The 16,553-nt window shown below is 39.8% G+C and overlaps 1 protein-coding gene across 3 annotated transcripts in view; it reads right to left on the bottom strand.

The window, feature by feature from the left end:
* LOC308115653 (myosin IXB) overlaps positions 1-15,956 on the bottom strand; it is a 51,006-nt gene extending 35,050 nt beyond the window's left edge. For all 3 annotated transcript variants that reach the window (XM_080473274.1, XM_080473275.1, XM_080473276.1), the window contains exon 1: positions 15,482-15,956. The gene's annotated coding sequence lies outside the window, so the exon portion shown is untranslated. The remainder of the gene's footprint in view (positions 1-15,481) is intronic.
* Positions 15,957-16,553: the final 597 nt, after the last annotated feature.

Here is a 16,553-nt window from a genome sequence, read left to right as displayed (position 1 = left end):
GAGAGATAATGGACAGGAGTTGACAATGTACCGAGCCAATGGGATAATATATACACTGTGAATAAGAAAGTATGTTAATAAATATGGATATATGTATTCCTCGAGTCTGTGAATACATGCCGTCTTATCATTATACGTAAATGCTATTGAGACGTTCCCATAAGCTGCAGCCGCAGATGCTGCCAAGAAATTGAACCCTTCCGCTTAGTGATTGCAGCTTAGACACACAAGCAGACAACACTTCGGGTTAAAATACAAATGATGTGATGATTGCACATTATTCACTTACAAAGACAAGACACCTATAGCGTTGTTTAATGTAGAACGTTTTGGCAGGGTTCAGTAACTTCAACATCCTCTGTTTTTAAAACACAAATACTGACAAATTTGAACAGTGTGAAAGTTGGTGGGTTGGTACCATGATAGCTTTACAATCCACTGAGTGTTGTCGTTTTCATTTTAGTTCAGTGTATCTCTTTTTGCAGTGCTTATACCTTTAATTTGGGTACATTTAGTTGGACCATTCAGCAAGTGGATATGTTCACCTTTTCATCCTGTCGCATCAAGAACTCATCACACGATCCATAGATTAATATTATTTCTCCACCTGGCAGGACATCGACACATTTTTCTTTTGAACCGTTACAGAACCAAGATTCAACAATGAATCATTAACAGGTTCTTTATTAAATTACCAACATGATCTTGATGAAATGTTACAATCAAATAAATTATTTTAACAATGACCAGCACCAATACCTAGAGAACACTTTACTATAGCAGTGAAACCACTACGCCTTTTGTAGTTTTCCCAGTTTCCCTCAAAGAATAAAGGACTGTTCGTCATTTTTGAATAAAACTGACAGATATCCAAACTGACGGTCTGAATAATAGTTCACACAGTTTATGTTATACGAGGATTGTGTTACATGGTCTTATGCTCTCTGTTGTAAACAAAACCAAACATTAAACGCTGATTCATGACTCTCTCATCAACGTTGTGTTCTCCAACCGTCACTAAACAGCTGAGATCATCCATGAATCAGTTAGCAGTTTCCCACACCGCAATCCACTGTTAGGCAGTGTCAGTACAAAATCTTTTAGAGCTCACACTCCTCTGTAATTAGCATTCAAAGTATTGTACAATGATACTTTTTCATACTAGTTCACTGAAACCAACACCCAAATTACTGCCGGTGTATTTTACAGTGGTGACATCGCCAGAACAGCATGATGACAGATGTACATCACCCAACAGTGAGCACAAAGCCCAGCCACCATTACAGTCATTTAAAGTCAACTGAAACAACATGAGATGATTCAGGACTGATTCAGAGAAACATCCAGTTGGATCTGAGCCAAAGAAACATATTACAAATCAGTGCTGTCCATCACCACTCACATAGATAGCAACGGGGTAAAGTTTAGTCTAATTAGAGATCAAGTGACATGGCTTTGCATTAGTAATACATACTGTTCACACTGCGATTTCCCCTTGGGGAAACAGGAACCTGGATTAAAACGCTGCCTAGCAGACAAAGTAAACTGCTTCAAGCTCCATTTACACAATGTTTTCAAGACTCTTTAACAACAACATTGAGAGTCAATGAAAATTTAACTTTCTGAAAACAGCTGTGCAACATTTGAAATAAATGACTCTTTCTCTGTATTACCAGAGAAAATTCAACTTTCGTGAAACACTTAGTATTGCAAATGCGCACAACGGTTAATAGTTCTGCACAAGCACAGGGAGAGTTTGCGCTGCTCACTCTTGAATTTAACAGTGCTTCCCCTATAACGTGCACATTTACATATGGCAGATTTTGAGTGAGTCTAATCAACAAAGACACTTTCAAGGAGCCTGAATATTAAGATTGTACTATTCTTTGCGAGCATGCATAGGTGGTTGTATTACAAAAACACAGCACCCACTAAACCTTTTTCAGCATTTCTGTGTGTGTGCCGCTTGTTGTGCCGATCATTGCCATGTAAAACAGGGCCTTAGGAAAATGATCACGGTTAAAATCCTTTAAGCGATAAGGCCTATAGATTATCACTGTTATAATCAAATAAATGTTAAATTAATGCTACAATTTACAGAGCCAATGACAGTAATATGACGTGCAAATTTTCAAAAGATATTTAACATTTTCCATCAAAAACTTAGCTTTCATCGTACCCTTTAGCAGAACATTGTCACGGACAGTAAAACTGTCCATGGTAAATCTCACCAATAAGTACTGAGAAAGACTTTCAGGCATTTTCCAATATAGTCAATTACATGAGATAAGAAGATGCATCATTTCAGTCATACAACACTGGGGTATTAACATCTTGTCTCTTCCCCTGCTGTGATTAAAGCATAATCACAGAAGCTCTCCCTGAACAGATCATTTATAACAGAGACCAAATCAAACCACATAGTGCCAGTGCTTCCAGTAATGGGTTGGGTGTACCAAAAATAAATGAGGAGTTGCTTTAATCGTCTTAAAGTGTTTCCCCTTGATGAAGAATTGCTATCTGTTTATGCAAAAATTAATGCATATTTCTAAAACTAAAGTGAATCTGGAAGTCATCTTATTGTATGTAAAAAAAACAAAAAACAAAAAAAACTAAGATGACTTCAACAAAGCGAACTCTGGAATCATCTGGGTCACAATAGAAAAGTTGAGGAAAAACAGAGCAACTTGAGACGAATGAGTTTGTGCCTTTGCCAGGCTAGCTGACCACACTCCCAAAAGCATGCAAGCCTGTGAAATGCCAAGGCATGCAAAACTGTAGAGACCACAAAGGCCAGCATCATCATTATCTTCCATCATAAGTCTGGTTTAAATCTGTCCCTTGAACTCCAAGCTGCTCTCTGAACTAGTTAAGAAAAAGACACCAGCTACCGTAAAGCTACCGTATCAGTGTGTGAGATACCCAGACGCATGTCACAAATTGCACAGTGGGGAGAAAACAAAAAAAAAATGGATGAAAACATGTAGTGACTGAACCAAAAAGTGAGATGGAAGGAGAGAGCGAGGCTCGGAGAGAAAGGTAAACATTTAAAAGTGCGATATAAGAAAAGAGGGGCCTCAGGGGACAACCAAAGGAGACAGAGGCTTTGAGATAATGGTGCTTCCTCCCTGCTGAGGAGATCCTCTGTGATGATGCCCAGCATTCCACAGATAAGACTCGAGTTCGTCTGCTTGCGTAGGCTTAACTTGGCACTTTAGCTGCTTACTGGGAGTTGATCGGAAGACATAAGAGCACCGGGCAACAGACGAGTGTAAGGATGGTCTCTTTTACTGCTTATTGTGGGCAAGAAGTGGCATTAACAACCAACAGGCTCTTTAAACCAACCATTTTTTAAGCATATATCTACCACTCATTTCTACTGAACTTACTAACCTCATCCCACTTAACACCTCATTATCCAGGCAAGGAAAATAGGCTTCCTGTAAACTAATTCTACTGTACACACAGAAAAATTACTTAGCTAATTGATCTCTAAGCTAAAAAGTTTCAGAATATACATGAGGGCTATGAGTGAGCATTAAGTGGCAGTGATTCGCCTCAAGAAAAAACTAAATGTGAAGACTTGTGGAAATTCAAAAGTTGTGTCATGTTCAACACCAACACTGCAACATACTGTCAACAGTGAATGAAATGCCATTGTCTAAAATTTTATGTGACTCACAAGCACAACTTACAAAAATAAACTGTACACACAATTGGGTTTAAAATTAAATAAATACACATGTTCATATGGGGTGAGGAAAACTGCTGTATGAAACTGGCACTTGATGGTTTGTAGTGAAGGTGGAATTTGTGACTCTCATTGGCACAAATGATTTCAGCAAAGCTGCTGTAACTCCCTCTTGCCCCTCAACTCCATGCTCGTCTTTGCCCAACTTAAAGAGAAATCACATTAAAAAAAAAAGCTCCACGCTGACTTGAATGAAGAGGAGGAGGAGTAATTGCAAGTCTGGAGTGCCAATTATTAGAAAGAAAACCCTTTATATAGTGAGTTAGAGTTTATGATCTTGCTTAGTGGTGTTTGAAAGCTTTGAGTGTTCGGCTCCAAGTATGTACAACAGACAGCAAATGTTCCTCTTAAAAGGACCTGCTAAGACCGACACCCATATATATATAACGACTGTCTAAATAGAGCAACTAGTCAGTGGTGAGACACCAGTGACTGACCGTATGATCAGGCAGGAAGTGAATGATCCAATGACACATAGAGTCAAAAAACCTCACATGGAATCTAGAAGTACCATGATGATATTTTTCTCATTCCTCCCATCTCACTCTAACTGTGGACCACTCACTAAATAAAAACATAAACATAAAAAACAACAGCAACAAAAACATCCTACTGGGAAGTGAGTTATGATGTCAGCTGTGTGTATGAGAAATGCCAAGCAGCAGTGAGACCCAAAATTCCACTACAACGTCACAGAGTATGACACATGATAAATCTTTTGAGTCAGGGCTTCTACTCCCACCGAGTACACAACTAGTCACACACTGCAGGTATAAGCCCTTGAAGTCCGTTTTTAATTTTTAATTTTTTTTTTAAAAACTACAAAACTATCTAGACTAAACACAAAAGGTGAATAACTTGCACTCAGTCACAGAATCTGTGAAGCTGCTACAGCATCAATTGCAGACATTGATGCTATTTCTGTGTAAACCGACATCATTTTCAGAATGCTGCCATGTATGAGAATTGAGACCACAAAAAAAAAAAAGAAAAAAATATACAGTCACATATGGGTATAAAGGTCTGACTTCAGCCCCCTTCCTGTACTGTTAACGCTAGTATCTGCTTCAATAATCAGAAATTGGCTGACCTTGATGCAATAGGCTACAAGTAAAGGCACAGATTCACCGCTCAACATGAGTGTGAAGGTTTTTGGATCTGACTCACTAAGGAGGTGCGACTTTACTGTTTACCAGACAAAGTACCACCCCGTGACTGCACTATGCTTTTGTTGGAAAAGACACATATATTATTGATATTTAGATCATATGATTAGTATACATCATCATGAAAAAGCTCAAGGGTAAAATTAATTGTATTCTTCTCATTCTGGCACATAGAGCTTCTTTTGAACTGGTCAGCCACCCTTTCCAGAGCGCATCTGTGTGCCTGCCATAGGCAAAGACTTCTTTCCTCTCCCCAGGGAAAGTGGAACTGGGGCACTCAAGTATCCATCACCACTACAACTCTCTCTGCATGACCTGATGGAGATGAGAAGGGTTGGCTTGTTGCCAAAGGAAGGAGTATTGTCCTCTGGGCTCATTGAGACTCAGAGGCAAATTCTGAGTGTGTGTGTGTGTGTGTGTGTGTGTGTGTGTGTGTGTGTGTGTGTGTGTGTGTGTGTGTGTGTGTGTGTGTGTGTGTGTGTGTGTGTGTGTGTGTGTGTGTGTGTGTTGTGTGTGTGTTGTGGTCCTTGGCACACATTTATGCACAGTATACTTGCATGGTAGAAAAATATTGCTCCTGTTGCTGATTAGTGATAGTAAATATGCTTCAGGGGTGCCGCTTTACAGGAAGTTGTGAATGGTACAGAGCCCATCTCACTACAGCCATGAGGCCTATTCAAAGAGGCAGTCTTTTGTTTAAATGGATCCAGACCTAAATCAACGAATTAACTCATCCAACAGACACAGACTGGGCTCAATAAGACAGAAACCAGAACTGTGAAGAGAGAGTGAAATAAAAAGAAGTAAAAAGACACCAATAGCTCATCTCCTCCCCCCTGTCTTTAAGTCAGCTCCCAGGCTGGCCAGCTACAAACAATAAAACCAGAGCTAAGGAGCATCTGGTCCCTCCGTCTAAAGAAGAGGATAAAGGATAGAGGAGCCACAGGGATCCCGTCTTTGACTTGATGATATTATCCTATTCATTCGATGTATGCTCAGGGTCAAAGTTATCTGCCCCGCCAAAAGAAATATGCTAAAAAAGAACATAAGAGACCACAAAAATAAATAACTGGAGATAATTATAGAATGAACAATATATATATTTTTTAAATATATCTGAAACGCCATCTGTTTAATCCTCCTAATTCAACAAAATAAAATATAATAAAAAAAACTAGCCAACTGTCTGTCGCAATGCATTAACATGAGTATGATGGACAGTACAAATCAATTAAAACGTGGTCGTCTGACTGCACTGTATTGATCTACCGCTCCCAATATCATGTGTCTGAGTAATGTATTGACAAACTGAAGTAGACTGCTGTTCATTTGACATCCCTCGGAGGTAGATATGACCCTTTAATCACTCACAGATTATTCCAAACCCAGAGAGAGAGGTAAACATCCACAGCTGGAGCTGGCTGTGAACATAATGGACAATCTAATTTAAAACAACTTGAAATTGTGGCCAAATTGCTCCTCCACGGCCTTCACGTTTAGATCTGTTCTGCCGTTGCCTGAGGTAATCCTACATTACTTTCAGCCGCAGCTTTATAAACTCTTGCTTCATGTACATTTCACAGCAGGTCAGTAATTCAAGAGGCCCGGGTACAGCCTCACACTACTCGCCCATGTCTTGCCACCCTGCCTCAGCTATGATACTGTGTGTTTAACTGCTTCCTTAAATGTGCCCCTTTCAGTCCCTCATGTCATATCACTGCCTTCTACAGAATTTGCCCCAGCTTTACTTTCCAACACATCTCCTTCTCCTCCTTCTCCATCCTCTCCTGATTACCCCCCTTTCCCAATTGCCAAACATTTGGTACTACTGGTTAAACTCAGTCCAGATGCCAGGATAAGAGAACAGAGGGGACTAGAAGAGAAACACAATATTGAGGAAATATCACCAACTATATGAACCCGGGCACTAATGTTTTTTATTTCTGTATGCAGCCTTTTTGCTATTCAGACCTAAGAACAAGCAGTGAAAAACCGCAAGACAGATTTCAATAAGCCACAACATATCAAGTATTATGTAGTCTAACAAACTTCTTGCAAAGTGCTTCTATGGAGTAGATTTAAGCTCACAGGAAAACATTCATCCACATTTTTCTTTAGTACATAAGACTGATGCTCCAGGGTTCTTTCGTCCACAGGTTAATACAAGCATAAGGTGATGCATAGCGGGAAGTGAGGGCAAAGTAATGTTTTCAATCAGTATGACAAGCTGAAACTCTAGATTCAAAGCAGCAGCGTCCATATGACACACAGTAGACTAGTGAGGCCATAGCATGTCTGACTTAATGCATCCCAGAAATCTCTGCTCCATGAGACTGGTCCGTTTTGAGGTTCAGGGTGGTTCGCTGTGACAAGGGGATTCCAGAGAGTTTTCTGGATCAGTCATCCCAGCCACGTTGAACATACAATACACTACGCTAGACCAGCGCTGCAAGTAAAAATGCCAAGAATTTAGTCAAAATGCCAAGAATACCAATATATCTTCTCGGGTATACCAGGCATACCTACACCAGGGTATGCTGCGAAATCCCCCAATCCATTCCACATTTGTAATGATATTCTTCTATGGGGTTAATGAAAGGATTAATTCACCATTAAGTCTAAGTAAATGAGGCTTTAAAAATGCCCAAACCAAAAAAATATAGAAGATATTTAATGGCATCAATATCTTTTATAGGTAAAAATACACATCATAGTCATAGTTTTCTATCATACATTACTTTCGCCTGGCATCAAGTCAAGTCTTCCCACTATTATTCCAAACTATTTAGTTATTTAGTGTAGTTGGGCCTGTACACAATTCAAGATTTATTGGGATTTAAGTAAGAAACAAAGTTTCAATAATCCAGCACAAAATGTTGTTTGACAATCTTAATATCAAGAAGGTCACTTCAAATGAAAGCTACAGCAGGCATGTGTTTAATTCATTCAGGAGAATTTGATGTTAGGTAAACAGCGGCTGCTCAGGATGGTCTTCAGTTCAGGAAACACTTCCTTCCCGTTTAGCATGATGAACTGCATTCACATGCACAGACCAATATACATACAGTTAAGTCATCTGGAGATGTGGGGCAGCTGCAGGCAGAAATCAGGAAGAGGAGAAAAGGAAGTGAAGGGAAAGAGGCAGACAGAGGGGATTATTGTACACGCCAACTCATATGGGCGACCCAGCATTAAAAACACTTCCCAGACACATGACTCCATTGTAACACCAGAATAGCTGCTGCCCAGCACAAAGTACATGTTTAAAATGTGTTACTGCAGCACATGTCTCTTTATTCAATAGGACAAAAAGTCCAAACAGGTGGTTAAATCGCAATTTTTTCCCTCTCAAAACATATCACAGTGTGCAGCATACAACAACAAAAGCAACAGAAGAAAATGAGATGTAACCACACTGATAAACGCTAAAGCTCTGTTCTGTCTATTTCAGCAAGTTTAGAGGTAACAATCTGCTTAACCAAGTAGCAAACACAGTAATCATAGTAATATTACTATTTAAATATTTTTTAACACAAATTTACCTTAACTTGAACTTCAAAGTGTGACTAAAGACAAGAGAAACCGCACTTTTAAAAGGTTTTAATTAAAATTAAGGACGCACAAAGATATCGGCACAACATTGGTATCTTCCAATAAACACAAAAAAAATAAAGAAACATTGGCAACGCATGAGGCGCCGATGACTACCACTCTCTGTGCTTCATTTGCATAACTCTGGCTGAATTCAACGCAGCTCAAAACATGCCACACCGCACCCAGCATGCATTGCGGTGCGTTTTACACAGACAATGAAGCAGGAAATTGACGGATCCTGTGGACATGTGATTTTGATGCACAGACGCATCCAGATTATATTGTATCTGCAATATTGTTTCAAAAATATCAGCATACTGGATATCGGCACATATCCAATATTGTGCATCCCTACAGAAAGTACGAAACTGTCTAAAATTCACACAACATATGAATATGACATATTCTCATGATTATGGATTGACATGACTTTTTCATCATCAAGCTATCTACAAAGTTTGAAGGAGGCAGACTGACAACGGCCAAAGATACATTTATAGAAGACACAAGATGTACAATACATAAAAAAAAAGCATGAGTAAAACACTTGCTAATAAATGTGTTAAATTCTCTTTTTCAGTCCCTGTCTTTCTCCTCGATGAATTACAATATGTCTCTAAACATTTTCCCTCTACTTTGAACCACACATCCTTTCTGTCAGATGAAATGTAACTTACATATGGTGTCATTCGTCAGTGACCAAGGGCAGACTACACGGTCAAAAATAGAGCAAAAACAAACAGAAGAGCGCTCAGCCAATAGCAAGCTCACAGCTAAGGTCTACTGTTTCTGCACCATCTCTCGCTCTCCATCAACCCCCAGCTTGTCTCTTTCTTTCCATCGCCTTCCCCATCTGTGCCTCCCTTGTCTTTACTTCTATGCTTTACTTTTTCTTCCCTTGCCACTCTCCACCTCCCTCCAGGCATTCAGTGGTGAGACTAAGATGGAGTCAGCACAATGAGACACAAGACTAACCCTCATGCTGAATATAAAGCGACAGACTCTCCGGACTATGCGCCCTTGATTAATATATCTAGTATCCACGTATCTAGATGCTAAATGTATGATTAAAAGGGGAATTTTGGGCATACAAAGATGAAGCAGCAACACATTTGTTCAAAGCAAATTAATTATATTTTGCATAAACTATGTTTACAAAAACATGACAACCAAGTTCATTTTTGTATGTGTTATCTTGATGAGATGTACTCATCATGGTACCATTTCTACAACAGAACACCAACAGACTGAGAAACCTAAACCTGGAACAGTGTTGCACCTTTACTGCCTGTCTTGGCTCTTTCCTTGCATCTTTCTTTTGTTTTTAAGGAAAAAGAAGCATTATAGTCTGTTAATGACTCTTGAACCAAAATGCAAACAAGTGAAACACAAACTTTGAATTTATAATTTCAGGGAGGTACTGATGAAAGTGTTTACAGTGTCTGTTCAGTGTCCTTTTTTTTGTGAAATAGTCAAATTCATTCAACTATTTTTGATTAAAGTCACCCTGCTGGCTGGTTACCATGAATAGTGATAAAACAGGAAGAAAGTGAGATAGCAAAAAGAAACACAGACTAAACCCTACTACTACAGTTGGGCCACGAGCATAAGAGAAAGAGAAAGAGGTATAGCAAATGAGGGTCATTTACATTGCATGTAAATGACCCTCATTTGCTATACCTGCTGATTACATTTTGCACTATTGTGCAGATCAACAGAAAACACAGTTCCAGGGCGTTCCCTTTTTTTGCCCAAAACCCAGAGCCAAGGGACAGGATGAGTGACCGCAGAAAGGATGGAGGAGGTTACAGCACTCAACATGGCCAGACACAACAGCCTCCTCCTTTACAGGGGACACTGACACAAAGTCTCAACATCAATACGTTAGAAGTGAAAATATATTGGAGTTCTTTTTTTTTTTTTATCATCAATATTTCCCTGAGTTGTTGACAAGAAATGAGACAAGCAGAATTTTGCAAAGCCCTTCAAAGTTACTTTCTATTTCTAACTAATTATAACGGAAATGTTTTTGCTTGGTGGCATCATGTGCCTGCAAATAATTTTAGTCTGACAAGCTAAAAGTTCCTGCTGGGAGATGTTCTGCCATGGGAGTAACTGCGAGAGCCAAAGCCAATGCACTGATTTCACAAGGGTGGGCGCATCAAAAGACCGACGAGAGCGATCACATTTAAGATCATGCTGAAGGAAAGATACTTATGAGGATTTGGTTAATCTTTCAGTTCAAAAACAATCTTAAAGTAGGTAAATATGCAAACATTTCACTTTCATTAAAAACTTTAATAATATTTTTAGATTAAACCTGGAAATATTCTTCCTCCTCCTTCTTAAGTGTTTCCCTGAGTCTTGACGTAGAAAGCACGACTCCAACTGCCTTCATGTGGGCTACCATAACACCAATCGACCACTTTCCACATCACTATGGAACATTCTGGATTAGTATGTTTTGGTCAAACCTTAGGCTTACGTCTGAATCTATGCTGAAAAAATAAAAAATTAAGTCATTCAAGTTTTGATTTCAGTCACTTGAACTTGATATGTTTGGACACTACAACGATGGCTAAGTGAAGACTAAGTCACAACAAACAAATCCACTGTAAATAGGCCATCACCAAACAGTCCGTCTGCGTTTTCCTCACTTATACCCTATCATTACAGTTGAGTCTATTTATAAAGCCCATAAATTCAACTTACCACACTGAAAGAACATACCAGGGGAGAGTTACCAAGGAGTTGGTGGAATTGGAACATTGCGGCGCTCTCCCTCTCCAAGTTTCTACCCCTCTTCTTGCTCGCTCACGAACTTTGTTGAGCTCGATCTCTTTAGTTACTACAAGATACAAACTGCAAAGCCTGGTGAGCCGTTTGTGCAGAACAAAAATCCAACCAACATTTTGCCAGCGGAAAAAGAAACCTTCAGCATTTCTGTGACAACACAGGACTTTGCGACGACTTACTGTAGTTAGACAAAAAGCAAATGCAATGCTTTCCAGTTTTCTTTCTTTCTTTCTGGCCTGCTTAATTCCATTTATCCCATCACATCCTTCACCTCCATACATCTACTCAGCTTGTTCTGCTGAGTTACCCTAGTTTACCCAACACAGCACGTTCAAATCAGTTGAGCAATGTATACGTTTGGACTCGATTGAATTGAAATCAAAAACTCCTGAAACTCAAAACACCGGTTTATAGACCGCTGATAATGTCCTCCCAGGTCATGCTTTAGCAGCAAAGGTAACAGGGTGATATAGGCAGTTTCTCGATGGGTACATACACATAAATAATAGGACAAGCCTCTACATGTTTGGCTGCTCTTGCCAATCCCTTGGCTGCGAGCAGTTTGCTGCATCTAATGTACGAAATGTAGAATGTGTCTAACCATATCTAAACACAATGCCCAATTTGAAAATGTTTTAAATAAATTTAAATCCACTGAGCACCAATATGTCAGTGATTAATTGGTATGAAGTCTGTTACTTAACTGTGGCTTAGTAAAGGGGCTCTGCAGACTCATGGGAACACAGATAACACAGATAGCCTACATATTCTAGTACACCAGCTGCACAGAGACAACACATGCTGCTGAGGGACTTATTAGAAATCATTGATGCCGCAGCACACCACAGCCCGACCTATTATCCTGTCCTTGTTCTGTCATAGACCAACATTAGACAGATTCTGAGGCCGTGTGGGCAGTCTAATACTGGATTCCTATAAACCACCTTTAAGTTCATTTTTGCATCCATAACTACGATTCCATATCAAGCACATGCACAAGGACCTCACACATTGCAGTCTTTCCAGATAAGACTCAAAATCAAAAGTGCAATGGGAACAGTCAATGTAGGGCAACTATTCTAATCTATTTTCCCACACTAATCATAATTCAACAAATGGCCAAGACAGAACAAATAATTAGTCAAATAGTTCTCAAAAACTCCACCACATCTGACCATGAAAACAACAGAAAGCTGCAGACGGCACCAACTTTCAGTTTAACTTGCTATGTACATAATTGAATTATGAAACTCACACCTCAACAACAGACTTGGTAATTATGACATTTCACTAATGTCAAAATAAACTCACAACCCACTCATTGTTACCGTTAAAAATCATTTGATGATTCCTATAAATTTCTTATTGGCTCTGACAATAAGAATATTTAACATGAGAAATGTTGCATGAGGAAACAACAACAGTATGTGATGTGATGTGATGTGGGTAATCATCCAAATTAGGTTCAGACCTAAATTTATTAAAAAATGCAGGCACGGGACAGTGTTGAGGTCAGCAATTTATTCACAAAGTTTTATTGAAATAAAACTGATCTATAGCGGTAACAATGGGAAAACAATATAATGAGAAATGCATAAGGTGACATCTAGCACATAAAAATAGATATAATAGCTCTGAATATGACAACCGGGTCTCCTCAAGTCTCCTCTGAGAAACATTTGCATAGTTATTATGAAGGTTGCTTTTTTTTTTTTTTTTCACCCACTGTTTCACCCAATTACCTTCACCAGAATGTGTACAGGATTCTAACTGAGGCTGGAGCTGGTCTTCCTTCACCTCCCCCACTCGTCCCAGACCACTGTCAGCTCTGCAGTAGGGCTTGTGGAGTACAAACCAGGGGGCCATATGGCCCTTTTCTTTCAAAATATGGCAGAGAGCCATTCTGTGGACTGCAGAAGTGTTTAGAAGCAGTTTAAGGACGTTTGGAATACAATTTGCTCTCATGCAAAATAAAGAGGGGGGTGGTGTTTGTAACCATTTTAGATTAAAAAAAAAAACCACAGCTTTTTATGAGGAAAAAGAAATAATCAATCAGGGTGTGCACCATTCATATGAATATAAATATATCTGAATAATATTGCTGTTCAGTTACATCCACATCTTGAAGCTTTTAATCCATGAAACATTTCCGTTAAGTAGCTAGACTGTAAGCCTTTTAAACTGAGGTTTGAATTGTGAAGCTTTCTCTAAGGGATTGGGGTGTTAATTCAATTCTGAATACGACAGATGGGGATGTTGATTGTACTGAATATGGTTATGCTTGGTGTGCCGACGCTATTAAGCCGTGTTTTCAGGTACGGCAAAGATCACTAACAGCTTCTCTTGCCTCGTATGTGATTAGCTGTGTTTGCATGGAGACAATAATGCGAATGAAAGCTTAATGAGAATGAAAATTGCACATTGTTTTTGCCCATCCCTTACATCTAGTAAGATGTTTTTTTTTTTTTTTTTAATTATTATTATTAATTCTAGACTTTTTGGTGTGACCGTATTTCAAATCATTCCTTCAGGCCAGTGTCAAAACATGTGACTGTGAGCCTGTCAGAAAGGTAAATACAGTACAGTGGCATCATTAAATCATTGGCTGGTTAGGCCACTGTACAATCCAACGTAAATACAAGAAAAAGCAGGACAGAAACACAGAGGGAGTGAAGTGCCTGAGCACACTTTTATTGTTGCATTGCAGGATGACTTTTTTTCCCACCATCTGGATGTCAGTTATGTAGCTTTTGTGGAAGTTTTGGCCAATGTGTTACTGTATGGAAGAACCAGCCTATTTCCAGTATCTTTACATTTAACACGGGAAACCATGTCTATGGATAATCCACTATTGACTGAGTTTATGTAATTTTGACATTATTATAACACTTGGTGATATTGCAGGTAGAAACAGGGCTGTTCATATCATTGTATACATTCAATCATTAAGAATTCTGATGATATAAATGTAGTTGTATCTAAAGTTGTTGCTTGTGTACTCTGCCTCCATCTATGGTGAGTTAGGGTCAGCTCCAGTGCCAAACAACCTTGTGTTGGACATAAGATGCATGGATATATCCAACTTACTCCCATTTCAGTCTCGTCTCAATGTGGGTTTTTACTAGTACACAATTAAAATAAACCCCAGATATGTTGTATATAACACAAAACATTCTGGCTTTTAAATCAGGTATCACAAAAAAGGTTTCCCGAGACTTAATATTTAGAGTACAACACATGCATTTTGTGCCGCTGTTGATTTCAATCAGCGACAATACCTTTCAGGGCTGAAGAGCACTGATGGGATGACAGTGATTTGATTCGATAATAGATGTAAACCACGGATAGGCAAGCAAGGTGTTGGCAGTCTGCAAGATATCAGTCAGTCAGACCGTCAATGTAGGTTTGTTGCAATGGCGAGGGGAAATATATAAAACGTAAGCTTGATATATAAGACAATAAACAAAGGATGGGAAACTATATCAACAGAGCAAACTGTCTTACATGGAAGTGCTGCTTCATCATTGTTGTTTTACTTTTGTTATCACTAGTAATCATGGTTGCACTCAGCCCTAAATTGTGCCCCGTGAAGGGCACATAATAACAGTCATGATCAAATGGTAATTTGGATAAAAGGCAGCTGCCCCCTTTCTACACAATGCTGATCGGATTTCTTTTTCTTTTTTTGTTTCAAAGGCTCCCGAGTCTGCTCTAAACTTCTCACAGTGATCAGTGGAACTCCACCAGAGCCTTGTGACACACAGGTTAGTCACATTATAAGCAGTCAGGCCCGGAGACCTTCTGCAACAAGTCAGCCTGCATTCATTCACACACTGGATGCAAGTATGCTACGATGTGTCACTGACCAAACAGACACACCGTTATCAGCGTAACACACACAGAGCCACTGTCCACTGGCTTCAGTCTGTCAAGAAACAAATCGTTTCCCCTTTTTTTGCTTTAATCGATGTGAGAAAGGGGTTTTTCTTTACCGGGGTCGCGTTACAACAACTTCCAATAAACAGCTGTCTGTGCAGAACCTGGTGGCTGTTTTATACACATATAGTTCACCTGTAGAGCAAAACACACGTATTTAAGAGTGCAAAATAAACTACAAAAAAAGAAAAGAAGCTGGTCCCACAGAGGCAGCTCCAGTAAACAATGTTTAACCTACCTTTCTCGGCCGTTTGTCTCATTGTCCTGGCGTAATCCTCCACTACACTCCCCGCCGTTCACCCAAATGGCGAGAGGAGGAAGATAAAAAAAAAAAAAAGAAGATAATCACGTCGCTGCCGTTTCCCCCTCCCCACGTCTTTTTCTTTGTTTTATCCCCCTGAAATAAAAACACTGGCTCGTGTCAAAGCAGACTCACAGACGGCTGTTCTCTGAGCAGACAAAGCTCAGGAGTTGCCACAGTCTGGAGGTTTGAACACGGACCGTGAAGCGAAGAAAAAAAAAAAAGAAAAAGAAAAGGAACACGACGAGTTGTGCGCTCAGCCCTCCGCAAACAGAGAGGGGACCCCTCAGAGTTCACAAGAACTCAGTCGATAGTCGCCTCTTTCCTGACGAACTGAGCGGCTTCACCGCGGCTAACCAGCTAGCCTGTCGCTACTTCCTTTCTCCCCATACAAGTAGCAGCAGACTGAGCAGAAGAAAGTTGAGGAAAAAAGGCAGAAGCCAGATTCTGCACAATGAAGCGCCCTGTTGCTCCGAGGGGTTTATTATAAAGCAGCGCCCCCTACAGGGTGGCGCCGGCGGTACAACGCACAGTCACTAAAACACCTTGCGTGGTTTGGTGTTGTCACAGATAGGAGAAGACCGCGCGCAGGCACGCACGCACGCACACACACACACACACACACACACACACACACACACACACACACAGACACACACACACACACACACACACGCACACACACACACGTGACACGTTCTTGTAAACTTTAAATGTTTATAAGAGGAAGTTTTTTGTTTGTGAAACACTTTATGCTCCAATGTTTTCTTGAGTAAAAAATAAATAAATTTAAAAAAAAAAAGGTTCTAAAACATGCATGTGATGGTAGTGGGTGAACCCTAAATTGCACCTATAGGTGTGAATGGTAGTGCGTGTGGTTGTCTGTCTGTCCTTATGTTTGCTCTACTGGTCAAGTCCAGGCAAGTCTAGCTAAATCCACTAAAATATAAACCCTGCTAACTTTGCTAACTTGTATGTTGATGGTTGATGTACAGGCCTGGAGGGCAAA

Source organism: Lipophrys pholis (assembly GCF_963383615.2).
Source record: "Lipophrys pholis genome assembly, chromosome: 10".
Lineage (NCBI taxonomy): Eukaryota > Metazoa > Chordata > Actinopteri > Blenniiformes > Blenniidae > Lipophrys > Lipophrys pholis.
Note: the sequence above shows the minus strand (reverse complement) of the source record. Positions and strands in the feature narration are given on the sequence as shown.